The sequence below is a fragment of the Saccostrea cucullata genome, unplaced genomic scaffold, assembly GCF_032062105.1.
Source record: "Saccostrea cucullata isolate Sc308-1 unplaced genomic scaffold, CSIRO_AGI_Scuc_v1 ctg11178, whole genome shotgun sequence".
NCBI lineage: Eukaryota > Metazoa > Mollusca > Bivalvia > Ostreida > Ostreidae > Saccostrea > Saccostrea cuccullata.
Window position 1 is genome coordinate 1 of NW_026923224.1, and position 21,374 is coordinate 21,374.

Genomic DNA, 21,374 nt, shown 5'->3' on the forward strand with positions numbered 1-21,374 from the left:
GAGAAGAAAATTTAAAAGAATTAGACCAGCACAGTTAAGGTTACAAAAAGGAGGCGAAGCCTAATTCGTATGGGAAAACTTGACTATGACATCATACACAATATACGTCATACAATATTTCTTTAAAATACCACAAAATGAGTTGATAAGCTAATCTAACCAGTAAGAAATCATCAAACTACATAAAAACTTACTATAGCATGCTGTTTTGTCGTTAGTTAAATCCCACATAACAAGTTATAAACGAGTCACTGATCGCAATACACTTGTCAATATGACGTCATTTCTTACAACGTGACGTAGTTTGTATGCAGTGAGAGACAGATCAAGTAATATTTTCTCAACAAAATATGTAATCTCTAATTAAATAAAATATTATTTACAGATATGCTATAAGCCAACAACTTGAATTTACTGTCTTCTTCACTATTCTATTAATATATTTTCTGCACATTACGTATTTTATTGACACTGTCGTATATTTGTATGCAAGTACATCGGAGAGTTATGTGGGGGTCTTAATAAATCGTTCTAGTGCAAGGGCATTCATTCTATGGATCAAAGTAAGATTTTACAATTCATCTCTATAACTATTAAGGTATCTGAAAAGTGCTTCGATCCTGATGAAATCTTAAAAATGATTTAATTATATCTGATTCAATATTTCATGCCGCTGACCATAAAAAATATAGCATTCGGTCATACAAATATAATTTTAATAATTAAATTGCAGAATTTAAACAGGATCGCAGCACTTTTTAGAAACTAGAATGCGTGTTGAAAATATTTATATACTAAACTTGGAAATTTAACTTGGTTATGCCCTTGCACTAGTGATATTTATATGTAACATCAATACTGCAAGTCAATGTGCTAAAATCGCGTGACTGTCGTATCACGTGACTAGATTAAATATAAAATATAATCGTCCTCGATATGTAGTTATTAATCATAATTACAATTATTCGATATAAATAATGATCGCCATCCCGATTACAAATACATTTTTAAATACAATATTTTGTCGATATTTCCATTGCGCACCTTAACTGTACTGCGTTTTCACTATATAATCAATAGAGCCCCGCCCTAACACCAGAACACCTGACCCTGGGGCTATAAAATTCACAATTTTGGTAGAGGCATTCTTGCTCATCATAACTATGTACTTAGTTAGTTTGTTTAATTCCTAGGAGCAGAGAAGAAGATTTTCAAAGAATTCATGTATTTTCACTATATAATCTATAGAGCCCCACCCTAACACCAAAACCCCCTGACCCTCGGGCCATAAAATTCACAATTTTGGTAGAGGCACTCTTGCTCATCATAACTATGCACTTGGTTAGTTTATTTAATACCCAGGAGCAGAGAAAAAGATTTTCAAAGAATTTATGTATTTTCACTATATAATCTATGGAGCCCCACCCTTACACCAGAACCCCTGACTCTGGGGCCATAAAATTCATAATTTTGGTAGATGCACTCTTGCTCATCATAACTACGTACTTAGTTAGTTTATTTATTACCCAGGAGCAGAGAAGAAGATTTTCAAAGAATTCATGTATTTTCACTATATAATCTATGGAGCCCCACCCTTACACCAGAGCCCTTGACCCTGGGGCCATAAAATTCACAATTTTGGTAGAGGCACTCTTGCTCACCATAACTATGCACTTAGTTTATTTAATACCTAGGAGCAGAGAAGAAGATTTTCAAAGAAATAATGCATTTTCACTACCTACTTATTTAGCCCCGCCCTAGCACTTGAACCCCTGAATCCAGGGCCATGAATTTCATACAAGTCATGGAGTGTTGACAACCCTTAACAGCTTCAGACCTATAATTTCGTTTTTCTATTTCATTCTACTATAGTAATTTCTTTTTTTACTACCCAGTATAACCAATTTGAGGCTATTTCTATAAAATAAAAATAAAAACTCTCTGTGATATTTTTTAAAATGCACAAACCTTTGACCACGATGCGAAAGCAGTGCAAGTCCACAGTCATTATCCTATAAAAATAAAGAAAAAAGGGACTGGTATTTTTTATATTTTTCATATCAATTTATGTATATTTATGAAAACCATATTTCTATATTTACATTCAATTTCTTTAACATTGTTATTTTCTTTGCTTTTTCATAAAGAAATTAAATATTATTTAATAATGTTCAATTGCAATCTCCATCTATAATGTACTGCATGTATAATGATTTGTGTTCACTAATAAATAAAAGTTATCTTAAACAGGCTGAGTCCTATGCTTTTAACTAATATTTATTCAACTATGTTTTGCTTTACCCTTTGTTATCTTCAGCATTTGCACATAAAATATGATGACCTTTTTCTAGTTCTGTAGGAGACCAGGATATTGATATAAATACAGCATTACTACTGATATTAGGTGCAGGTAGAATGCTCGTTTGATTGACAGGTTTTCCATCTGGTCGAAGGAAATCAAATCGCACTATATGCCTAAAATTAAAATAATGTTTAAAAATGGGGGGTTATACATTAAAAAGTGATTAATCGAGAAAATTTTAAGACATTTAAAAACTTGACCTGCCAGCTGATGCTTTGGCGTATACATCGACGTGCAAATCTCCCCCAACATAAATGGTATACTCCTGGTCATTTCTTGGAGTTGGTGGTATAATTTCAGGTGGGTCTGTTTTCCCAGTTATTTTGAAATACATCTTCAAAAAAAGTTTGCATGAAGTATTTACACCCTCGTTTTTTTTATTTATGTATTTAGGAAATAACCTAATAAGTGATTCGTACGATTTTTATAAATTCCTTTTTTTAGTTTAAGATATAACTTCCAAGAGTAAGAGATTTGAAGTATTAGCCCTGTACCCTAAATTGTGATATAGTGTATGCTGTAGTCTTAAGTATTAGATTGAGTTTTGCAAAATAGTTATTACTCTCAAAATATTATCATTTGTTGCATTTCTGCTACAAGAAAGGTAGACAATTTCACGTCGTTATGAAATGAAAATGAATTTTCCTGTTATTGTTAAACGTACCAATGCCACAACCCTTCCAATAACGTTGATATATGGAATATGCGGCACCAGTATTGTACTCTGAATTGATAACGGATGTGTACCGTAATCTTTTACCGTGACTGCTACACCGAATGTGTCATTCTCATGAAAATAGCTTTGACTGACATTAATCCTCATAACACATGTCTTGAAGAAAAGTCAAAAAATAAAAAAATATGAATTAAGAAAGATTTTACATATATTTTACATGATTTCTTTCCACATTAGTCTAAGACTATTTGCAAGAAAAATCTCTAGAATTCACGGTAAAAAAACGTTAAAAATTACACGTTTAAAATAATTGCAGTAATACACACCATTCGATTAAGGGACAACAGATTTTGCGTTGTTAAATTCTTTACAAATTCTCCGAAGCCTGAAGATTCCCAATACAACGATTTCTCACAGCGTATTGCATCTCCATCATTGTCAACGGAAGTAAGATGTATCGTGTGTATCTTCCCTATCTCTAAACTGAGTTTTAAAAAAAAAAAACATTTAAGTCGTTGATCCCAAACACTCATATGAGTAACTTTGGCTATCCAATTTAGAGTAAAATTTAAAAAACAAATTTCTTCCTCCTCTTTATTCCCTTTTGAATAACAAGATATAGTGGCCTAATATTCGGCCTTTTTGGTCATATATAATGTAACTTGAATAAAAAAAAATAAGGGAATCTTTCACTATCAATCTGATAAACACAACATTGCTGCAAAAAAAAATTCTTTTGTCCCGTATTCATTCATTATGAATTTTATTTCCTCGATTTTGACCCAAAAGTCAACAATACATGTAATTTTCCTAATTTGCATACAAGGAAATTGTTTTCAGAACTTAGGATGTAGCTTGCCTTGCCCCGATTGAAATTCTTTCCCCAAACATTTGTTTTATATAAAACGCTTAATTACTAATTTGCCCCAAATTCAATTCACCTGATCAGTATATGAGGTGGGTTTGACCACTCAATAAAGGAGGGAATTTCTCCACTTCTGGTATTTCCATAAAAATCCTTATTTCGTCAAGTTTCCATTTTGTTAAAATGATTCATGAGATTGAAAAAAAGGCTATTTATAGCTTTGAAAAATTTTTCTTCCTTATTTTGTTGTCTTTTAAAAAAAAAAAATGCTATGGATTTTAACTGTCATTATTCTAATTATTATATAGTCTATTTATATTTCCTATTTAATCTTTACAAGCGCAAACAGTTCACAACACTACATATTCACTGGATTTGAGGCCGTATTCTCCGGAGGGTCAATGAGCGTGCAGCTGCATTGTGAGGTCACAATCAATACATCAAACTGTAAACAATAGATGTAACGGCCAAAACGACCTGAGTTTCTACGCAGGGAAAATATACAAACCTATTGCAGAATTAATTTTAATCATTTGGACGTTTTACACGTAGCGAAATTCGGAAAGGAAAACACGGTGAGGACAAACTGTAATCTGGACATATTTTTCAACGACAGAATTTCGTAAATGAAAATGGTGTTGTCATTCAGCCTTCAATGTCTTATTTATTCAAATTCGGACTATATAATAAAACAATTATGGACTCTTTTGGTGTTGAATATGGTTTGTTATTCACCAGAAAAAATATTTATATTGACCTCGGCTTCACCTCGGTCGATATGAATATTTTTCTGGTGAATAACAAACCATATTCAACACCAAAAGAATCCATAATTGTATAATATTTGATGATGCTTTATTGTGACCCCACCCTATCTCAGAGAGTGTTTTGGAATGAATTATATGGGATCTGTTCTATGTATGAAAGCTTTCACATAAGTATAATCTCTTTGGACCAACTCTATATTTTTCTTTTTCATCATTTCCAAAGAGAGTGTTGATATTCCTTTAACAATAACTTATCTCTCTGTAGCCTGTCTCGGTTTCAGATAATTTTTTTTTAATTACTGCCTTAATTTAAAAAAAGGAAATAATCTGCTTTCTCAATAGTTTCTACGTTTAGCAAACTGATTTTTAAAATGTAAAAAAAGGTACCTTCTTTTTAAATTCAGAAAGCCATTTTATATTGTTTATTAAATCTAATTGTGCCATGTACCCAATGCATGCATGTTAATGAGATAAAGAATATTGAAATATTTACCTATATAAAGGTTTCACAAGAACAATTGGACTTCTGTTTGGTCTGTGTGTGTCATTTCTAATTCCTGATTCTACCTTTACCTGAAGGTTGATGTAACGATTTACAGGTAGAAGTGTCATTGAGACATCTAAAGAGCTATTAAGCCTATGAAAGAAGTTATATAACAGTGTCAAGGAATCAATTTATCATATATAAAAGTAATATATATATATCTATTTTTTATTTACCAATATTTATATGACTTCATAACCACGTTAACTGTGATAAACTTGAGTGTTAATTTTACAATATTTCTCACGTTAAACTAAATATTAATACATCAAAGAGTTGATGGCATATGATTTTCAGATTTATTTCATATAACTCTTACTGAATTGAAACTTACATGATGTCAAATTCCTCGCGTAATAAATTAAAATCAAGAGATATCTCGAACCTATCAATTCCCATCCATCTTTTTCACCCACAATAAGAACTACGTCTTTAGAAACATCATTAACTGTTCTTGTTTTATCAATAAATAATGCAGTCATGGTCTGATCGTAAACTTCGGCTTCCCATTTCCCAAACATTTCTTGATTATGTTTCTGTTGTATTAATAGCTTTCTTCTTTCTGAACCTGATCCTTTATCTGCTGCTGTACACGTAGGACACGGACCTTTTTCAATCTTCCAACCATTCAAGAAAAAGATGTTCACCTGACAATGAAATTAAGAAATAATTATATTACTAAATACGATCTAGTTGCGAGCAACGAGAGGTCTTCCGTCCGATTCTGGAAAATAACCACGTAAAATCGAGCTGAAAAGTGGATAAAAAAAATAACTGAACCTGGGTGACCAGCGTGAAAATCCAACAAGCTATCCATTACGTTTTTTAGACCTCTACTCTAACTTTACTTGTTTATACTTCTACATCAGTACATCTGTCTTAGATTTATAAAAGGCGGGTCACTGTTTATAATGTTGCGCCAAACGCCGAGAGTAAATATTCGCGTCTTTTATTTGTAATGTTATATTAAGTAGGTGTGATTGCTTCAATGAAATAAAAGAATAGAACGTTCTTATCGCTTATATTTCATTTCGAGGTTTAGAAAGCATATTTAAATCATTCTACACTTCACCAATCGTATCTAGCCAAGTAAAAATAAAGCAGTGAAACGGCAATAAAGTTTAGTTTGACACAGAGTTACAACGTAACTATTACGTGACAATCCAAGTAGTCTTTTACATTTCAGTTATCCTTATATTAGTTACATTTAATCAAACGCTAGCTGCCCCCAACCCCAACTTGCGAAATGGCAGAGTTGACGGAGACAGCCGCCATTTTGGACACGCTTCAGACTTCAGATAAGGATGTTTACTTAATATCTAGAGTTGAGGTTAACCAATATTGAAACAAATTATATATTTAGCTTTTTAAGAAGGAACTCAATTCGCTTTTCAAAAAGAAATGAAAAATATTGATAAACAAAAACGTTAGAAAATGCAGACTTTTTAATTTCGCTTCCAGTAGCAACCGGAAGTACTAACGACGCACAAAAAGGTAATTTCGCATACCTAAAAGTCATCATCTATCATCTCTAAGTCTCCAGTTAATATCTTCAGCCATTTTTGAAAAAGGGGGACAGAAATCCATTTAAAAATCAGAAAACTGTCAATATCTTGGAACCGAAGATGGGTATTCCAAATTTTCCTTCTGACGAAGAAAGTTCATATAATGACGCATAATTCCTGAACGTTTCATTGAAATCCACTGAATAGTTTACAGAAATCGCCTGCACAAAATTTTGGGGAAAAATAAGAGTGATAATAATAATAATAAACAGTAGAATCATTGGAAGGTCTTCCGTGAAGACGGAAGACGTTAATAAGTAGAGGTTTGTTGCCATGGAAACAAGAAGATTTCCGTTCCTCATTTGTGATGTCTCATACAGGAAGAGGTAAATGCGCTAATCAAATGAATAAGGACACAGATATACTACTATTTTAATTCAGCTTTACAAACTTTATAATCTGCAATGGCAAACGTGTACGATAATAGCTTATTATAGTCCAATCAATCATTTTTTTTAATCTCTTCACCATATTACAATAATTTAATTCAGGTTGTAACGCTGTATTTGATTAGAAAAAAATACTTTATATTGTATAAAATGGGTTGCCTACATCACAATGACTTGGTTCAAAAACGTATCAATCCACCTGCATGACGTTACATTCAAATTTTGTACAAATTGAAGTCATTTTACAACGAATGAATGAAAATTAAATTATAAGCAATGAATTTAATAGCTACCCATTTTATACGGTATAAACTGGTTTGGAACCCATTTTATACGGTATAAACTGGGTTGGAACAGTTAACGCTTTTTTTATAAACCGCTTCGCGGTTTATAAAGCGTAAACTGCCCATACAATCATTTATTTTAATCTCTTCACCATATTACAATAATTTAATTCAGGCTGTAACGCTGTATTTGATTAGAACAAAATTACTTTATATCCTGGGTTGGAACAGTTAACGCTTTTTTATAAACCGCTTCGCGGTTTATAAAGCGTAAACTGCCCCAACCCAGTTTATACCGTATAAAATGGGTAGCTATTGAATTCATTCCTTAAATGATATACTGAGACTACAAAAAACATAAAGGTGATTATATATATAACAGTAGGTCTTAAAGGCATGCGTGTGGATAGGAAATTAAACAAAAAAAGTAGGTTGCTATAAATATGCAGTATGGGAATTTAGGCCGGGGAGCATATTTCATTCATTTTCTTTATAAAGGAGCACAATTTTCTGAGAAAGCAGTGTTTATTGTTATTCATAATGTTTTTGAAATTTATTATATTCTATAATTTTATGTGTTTTTCTGTTAAGCATAGCGTTCTTTCTGTTTGTAGCAAGCTGCACTTTAGTATGTAATGAAACTCATCTCCAGATTTTTTAGATTACAATGGGGACAAATTCTATATTGTCTTGGTTTGTTAAGCCAGCGTCCACTTTCAATTGGTAAATAGTGGTTACACTTTGAAATCTACAGAATGTTATTAAGTCCTTTTTTTCAAATTTTAGTTCGTCTTTGTATATTCTATAATTTAGTGTTTAGGTGAGGTGTGAAGGATTGATTGCCAACTTTGTTTGAATTGTCAATTAATGTGTGTTTAATTTTCGCCTTTAACCATTTAATATTAATTGGGTTTCTTTCAAGCCATACATTTGATAGACCACAGTTATTCATGATATTCCTAATATTTTCAAGTCAAACAATTTTTCCTCCTATTTCTTGATTGATAATGAAGCCTAATTAAAAATAAGTTTGCAATTTTCGTTTCTTTTCCAGTGATTAATTTTGACCAATAAGATATCATGCACGTTTTTATTTGGATTTCCATAGGGTATCGACCAAGTTCGCCATATATCATGAAATCTGGTTTTGATTCTTTTAAATGGAGTAGAAGTTTACAAAATTTTAGGTGCATCCTTTCTATTATTGCATTATTTGAAAATCCCCAAACTTCACATCCATATAACAAAATAGGTTGCACAATTTTATCAATTTGAAATAAATCTAGTTGACACTGTATTGATAGGTTATGTAATCTTCATTTTTTTTAATACTTCGTACAGTGCTTTTGTTGCCTTTTCAGCTATTTTCTTTTTTACTTTATAAATGAGCCAGATATACATAATATAACTCCCAAATAGTTAAATTCTGTGACTACATCTATTTTTTTATCATCATACTGCATTTGTATATTTTCTTCACGTCTCCTTTTATTGAATATTAATATTTTCGATTTGTCGATATTTATTTTTAGATTCCATTTTTTACAATATTCACATAAGCTATCTGGTTTTTTTTGTAGCTCTTCAGAAGATTCTGTCCCCAACATTGTCATCTGCATATAAGATTGCAAATAATTCAAAAAATATATTTAGTTTGCTTTCAAACAATTCTGAAATAGTTGATAAACCTTCAAATTTGATGATTCAGGAAATTGTGTTAATCGTTTGGATGCATAGAAAATAAAAAAGATGGCAATTTTCACCCTGTTAACACCATTTGCACATTGAAAAAAGTCTGACTGTTCTTGATAATAGACATTTCTGGATTTTATCTATGACATATTCAAAATACTGTCATACATTTTGCCGCTAATATTGTGAGATAAAAGTTTAAATCACAATCCTTTCCTCCATACATTATCAAAAGCTTTCTCAAAATCTACAAGCAAACAAAATATTTTTTTTTCTTTTTTGTGTTAAGAGGCTCGAATAAAATGTTTTTGAATTAAATTATCAATTGTTGAATATTCCTTTTAAAAACCCGTTTGATTTTCATGTATTACTTAAACTCATCAAAAAATATTTTTAGTCGTTCATTAAGAATCGATGTGAAAAGTTTTCCCAAAGGAACTTAAAATTGTAATTGGTCTGTATTTTGTGGTTACTTTTTTTGCCCTTGTTTTTATATATTGGACTAATATATTTTCTTCTAACCTTGAAGAGGGAATATAACCCGAAGAAAAAATCAAATTCAATAATTTTTCATAAATGGGAAACATCATGTTCTGCGTAGCTTTGAAAACATTTTTCATACCATCTTCCCCACTCCATTTGTTGTTTTTTAAAATTTTTTATAGCTTTTTTTATTTCATTCTGATTTATATATTTGTTAAGGTCTTGGTTAAGAACTATGCACTATAAGCTAGCTATATCATCATCAACTACTTGATTAATTTCTTCATCTATTTCCGGGGCTTTAATTAAATCTTTAAAATATTTGCATAGTGTTTCTGTATCTATTGGTATATTTTCTTCATGTTTATTCCCTTTTTTATATATTTAAAAATTATTTTCCAATACTCTTTGGGATTCTTATTTTTATTTCTTTTAAATATTTATTAAAATTATTTTTATATTTTATCTGTTCTTTATCTTTAACTTTTTTGTATTTCTTTTCACTTTCTTTGCATGTTTTGTGTGCGTTTTTTGACGTTTTTTTAAAAAAATAAACGTTACTATTTGATTGTTTGCGGGCTTTTTCACAAGCCTTTGTAAACCAAGGGTTTGGAGTTTTTCATATTTGTATTTATTTGTTTCTTCCCTTTACTAGTACTTAACCCATAGAAATTTTTGCTGCATCTATGTATATCTCATTTAATTTTTCCACAATTTCGTTAATTACACTGTCCATAGCGTTTTCTGGTTTGTTTAAATGTAAGAATTTAAACCTTGACTTAGCTGATCATATCAATAGATGTACATATACATGTTCCTTAGAAGGATCCCATGGTTTTTTTTTTTTTTTACCCATTCCTTTGTATTTGAACAATTCATACTGAAATCATATTTTTTGTAGTTTTAAATACAAAGCAATAGGTTCATCAGAAAATAATTTGTTTTGTTCAAGTATTGCATATTCATGACAACTTTTAAGTGAATAATTACAAAGAAAGAAGTCTACAGTGCTCGAACCATTACACGTCACCTCTCCTAATAGTTATCACCAATACTAACAACTTATTTAATTTACACATTTTCAATATAAGTTTGCCATATGAATTTTGAACTTTGGCTTCATTGTTTTTTTTTTTTTTAACACATCGTCCATAAGGAAATTTATTTTTATTTTAAAGATTTAACTAAATTGATCATTTTTCATTATAAACGCTGAAAATTTCTATATTGTTCCGGTTCAGCATTGAAGTCACCTGCTATCATAACATATTTGTCACTATGTGCTAATTTTGCATTACAGTTCAATTGTACTAAATATATCCTTGCTACTGATTTTGAAATTTTTTGGAGGTACGAGGGTTGTCCAAAAAGTTCGTGGACAATGACGTTTTTCTGAAAATAAATGGTTCTATATAAATCTGTTGTATCTCAAAGTACTTCTTATGAAAATACAAATCAGAATGATTTGATTTTTTTTATGGAACGCAATATTTTTGTAAAAAAAGGAGTCTGTAAAGGTCGGAATAGTGACCAAGGTTAAAATGACTTAAAACATTGCTGTGATGTCATTCCTTTGTTCTTGCAGTCTAAAAATTTACCTACGGCAGTCCGATATTAGTGAGCAGTCTGATATTAATCGTAATATCAGACTGTCTCATTACTGATATCCTTAAAATTTGGACTGCTACTGAACAAAAAAAATAAAAAGTGTGATAATTTAGCAAACAGCAATTTAAATTTATCACATAGAATGATGATTATGAAACATTGATCTTACAGAATTGCAATATAAGAAAAATTAAATTAAACTTTCAATTACACCGAATATACTGTAACAAGAAGAAGAACATGCGGCAGACCAGATAATGCAAATTAAAAACAAACAAAAGACCCCACAAAAAAAGGGTTAACTTACTTCTAATAAACTTATTTAAATTGGAGGTATTTCATCCCCTTTCTCTGGTTTTTGAAAAAGAGTGGGCACACTGGGGGTCACCAGAGAAGCACATAAACTTTCAAAGCCCCAAAACTATAATCATAATAAAACACAAATTTTAGACACTATAAAGAGCAGCATTCAAACAATTTGATTTCATCTTTCTCATAGAAAGAAAAATGCCGAGATGCAAAATCAAGGTAATAACTAGGCCTTGTTTATGATAATTAATACTTGATTTGACAGATTCGCAACGAAATTTGAAAGAAAGTGGAAGATTTTCAACGTTTCCCTTAAAACTCCTGGATTATTGATTATGTTTGTTTCTGTAATAGAACATCAAAAACAAAGGTATATGTAATAAAATGAAATGGACTAGTGTACCTTTAGCATCTGCTTAATTTTTTGTGGATATTCTTCATATCAGAATTTTCTATTCCATTCCAAATTCATTGTTCACTAGATTGTCTGTATGATAATTTGTTGCACTGCTTTAATCTCCTTGTATCTTTTAATGAAGAAAAATTTTGTCCCCACTCTCTTCATCAAATTCTTTCAAATACCTTTTTCAGTGTAGCCAAATCCTTAAATACTGAGTACTTTTCATTTAAGCCTGCATTCTTGAAAGAATTGCTTCAATGGTCATTAACACCTATATCTTTTGTTCTAATATCGGACTGTCTCAGGTAAATAAAAGCAAAGTTTTAAGTACGATATATGCCTCATACAAATTCTGTATTTACAAAATATCAGACAGTTTTTGGCCCTTACGGGCCTTAAACCTTATATCTTTTAATACAGAACTGTATTCGGCATATATCCAATACATAAACTCTGATTTAAAGTGTTCCAATTAAAATGATTATTTTCTTTTTAAAGGCAGAGATTTTTTTTACCGGGTGGTAAATTCCAGGTGAGGGAGGAGCTTATTTTGTAGATGAGTGAATGCCTTGGGGGCTAGCAGTCTACCTGTAGTCATCTGTCTCCTAATCCCTATTCACAAGAAGTGATTTGATACACGGTGAAATACTCAGATGTCAAACTTTACCTGTGTTGGGGATTTTGAAACAATTTTAAAATTAGTAGTAAAAAAGTTTTTTTCAATTATATATTGATTTATTTTTGATTGTTTGAAAACGCCCCTACCCATTTCAAAAAAAAATTATTATGATATCATACTATTAATTCAAATATTAAAACAAAAACTGTTTAAGATGTTATTGTATGTGTTAATTTAAAGAAAACAACTCTTGTAACAACCAAATTAGACTAATAATTCATTCATCCCCGGGATCCCATCTATTTATTTAATGAAAGAGAGCTGAGGTGTGATCTACATTTCACAAAAAAAAGTTCTGCACTGCATACATGTAGGTCTATCATGGCTTTGTCACCATGAAGCATGCTAAAAAAGATTACTTGTAAATTCTTATCTGAATTAAAAGGGAAAATGTAAGTTACCCATGATTAGAATCATTATTTTTTTTTAAATTTAATTAATTAATTACTTCACACAGTGCTGCTCTGAACTTTATCAATAACATTTCCAGTTTAAAATTATACCATTTAACATATTAAAAATAAAATGGAAATTTCATTTGAAAAAAAAAGTTTTGTGTACCAAAGGTTAATTTTTTGTTTTTAAAATACATATCATATTATTATCCTTTCAAATATAAAGGTATATTTAATTCATGAATTATCAATCTAAAAAAAAATCACAGTAATACTGTTTACAATGTTCAGTAAACATCAAAGGATCAAAAGTTAATTAGATGGTCACCACGAGTCCCAATCAAGGTGTACAGGGTATACACAGGGACCAGTAAGTAACTGTCAATCAAGTTCCAGCATCCAATGATGGACCTTCACATACTTGATTGACAGGGCTACCCAGACCAGGTATTTTTGAAGGCGGTGCTTAAAATCTCTGCCTTTAAGAAAAGTCAAAAATTAATTAAAATTATATGTAACACAAATAAAGAGGCTATCATCATTTTATGATATCTTAACTATCGCTTACTATAACAGTATAAATACTAAACAAAAACCTAACGACAAAAAAGCGAGTTGGCCGTCCGCTCGGGGCAACCTCCGTTAAAAAAATAAGTTTTTATATGGTTGAAACGACGTAAGAGACAAAATATTTGTTAAAACAACTTAAATTGTGAAATATATTAAGTGTATCAATTTCAACAATTTTAATGTACCATTTTTTCAACGGTGTGTACAAATTCGAAGACAGTACAAGATGTTTAAACACATGTAATTTACTGAAAATGGATATTTATCCGATACGTTGTTTTAATCTAGCGTAGCGTGGGACTGGGCTGTGCAGTTTGTGTATACTATCTGTTTATTTAGAAGACGTTCGTAAATTTTTGTGCACTGTTTTGAATTTTAAAAAAAATTATCATCTGTACTAAAAGATTATTGCTAGCACTTGGAAGTGCGTTGCGCCTTAAAAAAGAAATCAAGTGTGTGTCCATGAACATGTGTTAAGTCAAAATCCAAACGTTTGACGTTATAATGAAATTAGTTTAACGTCAGACCGGTCCGTGTGCACAATCTGCGATCTTTAAAGACCCCAATTTTTACAAAAATATTAAATTTCATAAATAAAAATTAAACAATTCTGACTTGGTTTTTCATAAGAAATATTTTGATATACAATAGATGCATGTAGAACCATTTAATTTTAGAAAAACGTCATGTCCACGAACTTTTTGGACAAACCTCGTATATATATTATTCCAATAAGTAATTTTTTTTCATACATCGTATATATTTTTTAAGACTTCTAACCACAGTGCAGCTTCACATTTTGTTACTTGGATATTAATAAAGTTTTTAAATTCATGTTTATATGCTAATATTATACCTTCAGAGGTCGTGAGTTTGAATCTCGGCTGCTACTGACCTAAGTCAATAAAAATGGGTAGCAACTGTTCCTTCGCCATGCGCTCGGCACTTTGAATTAAAGTTGTTTTGTTATTTTGACTTAATATTATAGGTCTCTGATGTCATAATGCATATAAAAACAGCATTTAAAGGGTGTTTAATATGTTTTTATATTCATTTGGGAATGGTACCGGTACCGATTCCTTTATGAAAATATTTCGGAATAAAAGAATGGGAATATCTATCATGTTTACGAATAAAAATTATTTTGTGTTTATTGTAACATCATTTCTTACTAGTCTACATTTTAAAAGAATTAACATAATGATTTCAATGTTTGAAACATTAAAACTGAATGTGTACTTTAAGAAGGATTTTTATTCTCTGGTTTCTGACTAGATGAAATATTCAAAGTACATTTGCTTATATGTCTTATATATATAGGTGTATGAGATTTAAAAGACCATATTGTTTTTCATCATCACAATTGTACAACTTTAAATAGAAATACGAAAGTTCAATTGCAATCTAGCAGAGACTATATTTTTGGCGGATTGGTGGTGTATGAAAATATCTTCTTTTCTGTCTTTCAAAATTATTATTTAAACAATAAAATGCTTTTTGTTTGTTGTTACTGGAATGAACGGAAGCAGCTGTTGCAGAAAAAATACATGACCCGCGTAAGCGGGTTATGTAATTTTTTTCTGCAATAGCTCCCCCGTTCATTCCACTAATAACAAAGAAAGACATTTTATTGTTTATATTTATATCTGTTTAAATTATCATTTAAAGTAGGATTAAAAATATTAAGTATTGTGTTAATGATGCGAACGTCTTTGTACGTTTCATTGATGCAAGGCCACTGATCAAGAAATCTGTACAGGTGGTATGCCTAATGTAGTTCATGCAGTGATGAACGCAATGGGTTTTCTTAAAAAATAAAGAAGAAAATATTCAGTGGATGTAAATATAAAAGAATGAATTTAGTTATTATTTTTACGTATATACACAATCAAAAACTTGAAAAACTTTTCAGTTCAGATGTAAACTTCCTAAATATAACAAATAAATATGATTTTTCAAACCAGCTACAACTATCTTAGCTTCATAAGATTCCAATCTGAGTACAGATTTGAGCCAAAAATCCGTAAAAAACATTTTGCATCATAGTTAACGATCAGAACTTTTTTGTTTTTGTACCATTTTGTATTTTTATGTGACAACTTTACCATATGTGAAAATGAAAAAAATAGAAGAAGCAAAAAAAATAACTAATATATCCTAAAAATTTATGAAAAGTAGAAAAAATTCGTATTAGCCAATATCGATTTTAGTTAGATTATTTTTGTAAAATTAATGTAGTAATTTCATTTTATAGGACCTTTATGGTAATTTTTTTTTCAAAATTTTTTTTTGAAAAAATTCAATCTTTTGAAAAACAAGCAGGGATTGCATAATTGGCAACACTGATTTTTTAAATATTAATGTCCAGGAAAGTGGTGACCTTGGCCTGACCTTGCCTCTAATATAAAACGGTCAAATTTTCATCCAGATCCTTTTCACTTATTGATATTGTCTTCTTGATTCTCTGAAAATGTTATTAATTTTTAAATACAAAAAATGTGAAAAAATCCTACCTTAAAATGCGGGCTGCATATTTTAGCTGCTTATTCAATGTGCTAATTCATGAATACTGCTCAGAAAACATTTCTAATTAATATACATGTACTGCACTGCAATATAGACATGTGTAGCGCTAATTCATGATTGGAAAGATAATCAAGATTATTATACCTCTACTGATTTTTCACTATATAAAAGTAAATCGATATATTTTGCTGATTTCCTGAAAATCACCGTAAACAAACCGATCCCCTGCAAAACAGACTGATTCCCTGCAAAAAAAGTACGTTTTTTTGATGAACTGATACACACCTATTCGGAACGCTTGACATTTTCTTTCAACTTACGACAAACTTAAAAATGTTCCGAATAAACTCATGAATATTCATTAGTGAATCGAAATGCATCGCGAGTCAACTGGTCCCATATCAATCAAAAAGAACCAGTTTACTGGAAGCGAACAACAACAGAAATGGCGTGCTCAAATTTGCGTAATGTAACTTTCGATTTTACTTAGTAAAACCTCGGACAATGAACTGATTTATTGATAAAATGGAATTCCTTTCATGGCTGTATACTGTTTTGTCGTATTTTTTTTTATCTATTCCTGTTGGAATTAAACATTGTTACTGAATACAGTATTGAATATAATTTTTTTTAAATGTCTTGTTTGTATCGGTATAATAAAACAGTTAAAGTATATCATTTCGGAGCCCAGAAGATCGATTTCCCCCTCGAGCTAGCCTATTTCCCTCGGCGCAAGCGCCTCGGGAAATGACTTGCTCTTTTGGAACTGGAATCTTGCTGACTCCCTCAACGATATACTTTAACTGTATAATAACTTAATATGTAATTGCATCTCATAACCACTGGATCAATTAAAATGGATAAATATAACGAACAGTGATCGATCTCAAAGATACTACAAACAATACACATATGTGAAGAGATAACATCGCATTGTTGAAAAAAGATTATACTTAAATGAAGGCTTAATTACATTAGCACATATTCAAATTTATTTGTGCAATTCAAAAGGATTGACAGGGCCATATTGGACACTTAAAATCTTTACTAGAACTATATAGCAAAATTCTTTATTTAATTTTTAAAAAAGCAAAGTCATGATCAGTCATATTTATAGGAAAGCTAGCCAGGTAATGTGATTAAAAATAAAATGTTTAGAGTAAAATATATGGAAATCTCCTGCCGACCGATCACACCAGCCGTGTGCTCCTTGTCAAGACCAGGAAGTAAGGGTCACAATAGGAGGATTGAAGTTAAACATTGAAATTTATAGAAAAATCTTTTAAAAATCATCTTCATAAGATATTGTTAACGACGTATTACCAATAAACAATAGTGATTTCCATTCACATTTTCGACTTGATATATTCTAGTGAACCTGAAATAAAGGAAACCACAGAGTCTGAAACTTCTTTGTGGGAAGACATAAATTATAACTTAACAACCAAGCATCATTATAATTTTGATGGTTACAATTTTGCAATCATCAAATTCGCTAACGTTATATGTAGCAATATACAATTATCAATTGCATATGGAGTTCTTTCTTTCAGTTGATTCGAAACGTAAAATATTCCTTAAATTTAAGCATCTACAGGTAACGTAGGTGAATTCATGTTTGTTCAAATTATGAGGGCTGAAATAGGCTTTGCCTGCTGTCATCCCCGCTCACTTTTATTTGTGAACAAAATTTTGGATGAATAAAAAAAATTCAATGCCTCATCTACTGCTTCTCAGGAAGGAGTTAGGAGGATGGATTTTTTTTTTGGGGGGGGGGGTTTCAGCCAAATTACTAAGATGACTGTTAAGCTATTGTAATATTGTAATATAAGCATGATGTAATGATGGACCTATTGTTATAATAGTTGGGAAAGTAACATGTGTTTATATAACTATAGTACAATTCCTTGCCTTCATTTGACCAGATGATTTATCGTTTCGAGTAACTCATGCATCCTCCAAGGATACCAACAACATCCTGAACCAAAACACTGAGAAGAACTAAAAGTACTATCATCTTTATATGGACTGCAATCAGTTTAATAACATTATTATAAAATAAATCAAGATTTAATTGTTTACATGATTTTATGTATATTTTATGTACCCTATAAACTACTTAATCATGATACTTACTGAACATGTTAAAAACCGGATTTGATATAAAGAAAGCATATGGAGTAAAACTGTCAAAATACTTGAATAGATATATTGCAAATGCTAAAATTACTGTTTTACTATGTTCTTTGTCTTTCACTGCAGTTATTGTTCTTTATATGTAAGATATTCCCTTAAACGTGGCGTCGTAGTCTGGTGGTTAAGGTGCCGGACTCTAAACCGAAAGGTTGTGAGTTCGAATACTGGCCGCGGCAAGTCGACGTTGTGTCCTTGGGAAAGGCACTTTACACGAATTTCTTCACTCAACCCAAGTGTAAAAGGAGTACCTGGCTAGACAGTGAAAGATATTGTCAGAATATTAGTGTTCTAGAGCCTTAACGGCACTGAGAAAGGTTCTGGATTGTAATGGTCTGCTGGGGTAATATTGTATTGTAAAGCGCTTTGAGTAGCATTTATGCTAGAAAAGCGCTATATTAAAAACAATCATTATTATTTATTATTTATTATGAAAAAGAAAAAAGAAAAAAATAATTAAAACAGTACAATTTTTGTGAGAAGCTTTAACATATATTCCGAAGTTTCACTTAAAACAAAAATAAATCATAGGGGTTTATGTCTCCAAATTGGTCCTTTAAATACGGACATATTTGATATGTCGAACAGTTTTCCCAATCGAGTCAAATGTTTATGAAACAAGAATACAAACATTCCTCGTTTAGAGTAAACATCTTGCAAAATCTATATATGATCGATACAATGACCTAATTATCAAATTCAAAAGAAGTAGAATTTTAAGTAACATGTTTTATCTTTGTTAGGGTATTTCCCAATAAATTCTCTGCAGATTTGTCATTTTCCCACTTATGACAGTGAACACACAACAAGTGTTACAGGTCGACAGGGGATGTTTACTTTTGCATGGAAACTGATCCTTTATCTGATGCTTAAAACTTGTTTTGTTTTAATAAACTTCTTATTACCGAGAATTATATATTTTTCAGAACGTTCTTAGAAAATTATACCCGCCTTGTGTATCACAGCTGTTTGGATCAAGAACAGATTGCAAAGTGCATATAAAATGTCATATAATTAACTGCAGGTATACATGTACTTTGTTCCACGGACCCCAATGTTTGCGGCATTACAATTGTCGTTCTGTCCGCAGACACAATATTATGCGGATTTCTTGGATTGCCATTAAAAATCTCAATTCTAATCAGGATTGCGAAATTAATTAAGCATTAATTAATCATACTTTGGACAGATATTCAAGATGTTGAATATAAAGCATGATATCAACAAATCTCTCTCTCTCTCTCTCTCTCTCTCCTTACATTTGTACTCCGGGTGCATAAATTATCGTTGTAACATAACTCAATTCAGTAACTGTCTTTTATTGTTTAAACAACGATGGATTTTTCTGCTTAACAAATAGCAAGGAGTAACTAAAATCGAAACTCGAAAGAATAATACTTATTTATAAAGTTAACATCAATATATGAAATATGGAGATAACAATCTGTAATCAAAGAAGGTCTTTTTTTATATTGTTTGAAAATACTTTTAGTTTTACGGTAATAGCAAAAAATTCTAATAACAAGAAGTGAGATAATATCTAACATAAATCATCCGATACGATGGTCAGAGAAAAATTGTGGTCCTACCCTCTATATAATTTTTTTGTGAGTTCAAAGGACCAACATAATTCATTAACGCACTTCTTTTAATGAAACATATCTAATTTTAAAGCATTAAAAAACTATCAAGAAGATAATTTCAACGGGATTATATCACTTTGTATTTTAAAATTTATGTTATGAGGATTGTTTAAGGATATGTATTTGTTGAGTCACACTTACCTTTTTGAGGTTCTGGTTTTTGGACAATTTTGAAGATAGCAGCAGTTTAAATATGTCACATTCCAAGACTGACTTGCATTCGTTTAATCAAACGACCTCTTTTGTTATCTATATCTCATTGATAAACCTAGACAACGCAAACTTTATCTTAAGTAAACCTTTTTCCTATCATATTATTGGCAGTTACGTGAATTCAAGTAAAAAAACATGCAAAGGATGCCCTAACAAGAATGACCTTGCTATAATAATTAGACTGAATAGTCTTACTTTAGGAGGCCCTATGATATTTTTTTGACCAAATAGTTAAAATTTATTTTAAAAAAATAAACCAAATAAATGAAGAACAAAATATCAAAGCATGTGAAAAAGACATCTTAACCTTTCCTAATTTAGAATAGTCGGTCGGGTGTAATCTAGTTCTCCTGAACTTAAATCGGTACAATGTCCTTGTCAGCAAATACAATTTATCATTGATCATGGGTTAAAGGCTGTCTGATTTTTTTTAAACTAACTGAAGGGCCATTATCTACACACTAAACTCACGACGAGTTTTTCCATTATTTCCAGATCAGAACAAGGAGCCACGGTGGTTATGACCGATCAGAAGAGGATGATCTTTCCTCTATGGTGTTTTGATCCCACCTCTGGTGTTGCGGAGTCCCTTTTTTGCTCCGCTCCTATTTTGTATTGTTTTATCGACTTTTGAGTTTGAATACTGTTTTTTTTCTCCATATATTCACTCTACAATATTTAATATATACATAGTAGGATGTCTTCGAATATTCTAGATTTCATCTTGATTTTATTACTATCATATCGATTATCTTTTCTTTTAATTCGGTTATTCGTTAAAATTGATTGGGAATGTAAAATTCAAGGCAAAAAATTGGATACACATTATTCATTTGTAAATCTTTAAGTATTCTCTTGTTTAATTATCAGGATTAAACTTTAGTTCAGACCTGGTAAGCATGAATAAAGGAAAGTAGAAAATACTAACTTTTAATATCTTATATGTGCAGTAATTATTTTATTTGAAATAAAATCATATATATTTATTACGACGTTTTTGAATACTATTCATGATCAGAAAGACGTTTTATAATGGTGATAGCGTAATTGGAACTTTGTACAAGCAGTCTTTAAAAGACAATGAATGCAAATGTCATGAAAAAATCAAAATTATATAACGAGTTCTCGACTATGTTTCGAGTAAGGCCTAGGTCTCCGAATATTTAACTAAGCCGTCAGAGTAAAATTTCAATCTCTATGCATGTATATAG

General features: G+C 30.8%; 1 long non-coding RNA gene across 1 annotated transcript; it reads right to left on the reverse strand.

Moving 5' to 3' along the window:
• Positions 1-2,400: 2,400 nt before the first annotated feature.
• LOC134263462 (uncharacterized) lies at positions 2,401-3,103 on the reverse strand. Its single transcript, XR_009991267.1, has 3 exons — positions 3,027-3,103; positions 2,563-2,696; positions 2,401-2,475 (listed from the first exon to the last, which is right to left on the reverse strand). It is a non-coding gene; the product is annotated as an uncharacterized LOC134263462 (long non-coding RNA).
• Between the last annotated feature and the right edge of the window lie 18,271 nt (positions 3,104-21,374).